Source organism: Monoraphidium neglectum (assembly GCF_000611645.1).
Source record: "Monoraphidium neglectum strain SAG 48.87 unplaced genomic scaffold scaffold02678, whole genome shotgun sequence".
NCBI classification, from domain to species: Eukaryota; Viridiplantae; Chlorophyta; class Chlorophyceae; order Sphaeropleales; family Selenastraceae; genus Monoraphidium; species Monoraphidium neglectum.
In genome coordinates, this window is record NW_014010950.1 from 2344 (window position 1) to 2978 (window position 635).

The window sequence follows — 635 nt, forward strand, 5'->3', positions numbered from 1 at the left end:
GGCGCGGGCGCTGCGCCGCGCTTGCCACGGCCGCCCACCGCCGCCGCCGCTGCCGGCGTTGCTTTTGCATTGTTTGTGGCCGCTGCCACTGGCTTTGCCTTTGCTGCCTTGACGGCGGCTGCCGCCTTGCCACCCGCGCGCCCCTTGCCCGCTGCGGGTGCCAGCGTCGGCTCCTCCTTGGCCGCGGGTGTGGCGAGCGCCGCGCTGCTGCGCCTGCCCCTGCCGCCCTTTGCCGGCACGGGCGGGGGCGGCGCCACCTTGGCGGGTGTTGCGGCCTTGGCCGCGGCGCTGGCGCCGGCGCCCTTGCCCTTGGACGCAGCCGCCTTGGGCGCGGCCGGGGCCACGCCGTTGGCCAGGGGCGCCGAGGCCGCGGCAGCGGCGGCGATGGCCTTCTTTGGGCGCCCGCGCGGCTTCTTGGCCGGCTGCACCGCCTCCTCCTCCTCCTCCCGCTCCTCGCTCTTGTGTGGGGCGTCCTCGTCATCGCTGGGGGTCACGCTCCTGTCGCTGGGCTCCTCCTCCGCCTGGGCCCAGTCAAAGTCAAAGTCCGCCTTCCACTTGGAGGCAGCCAGCGGCTTGGCCGCGCGCCGCGCGCCCCCGCGGCGGGCCGGTGCAGACGCCGACGCGGACGCCTTCCC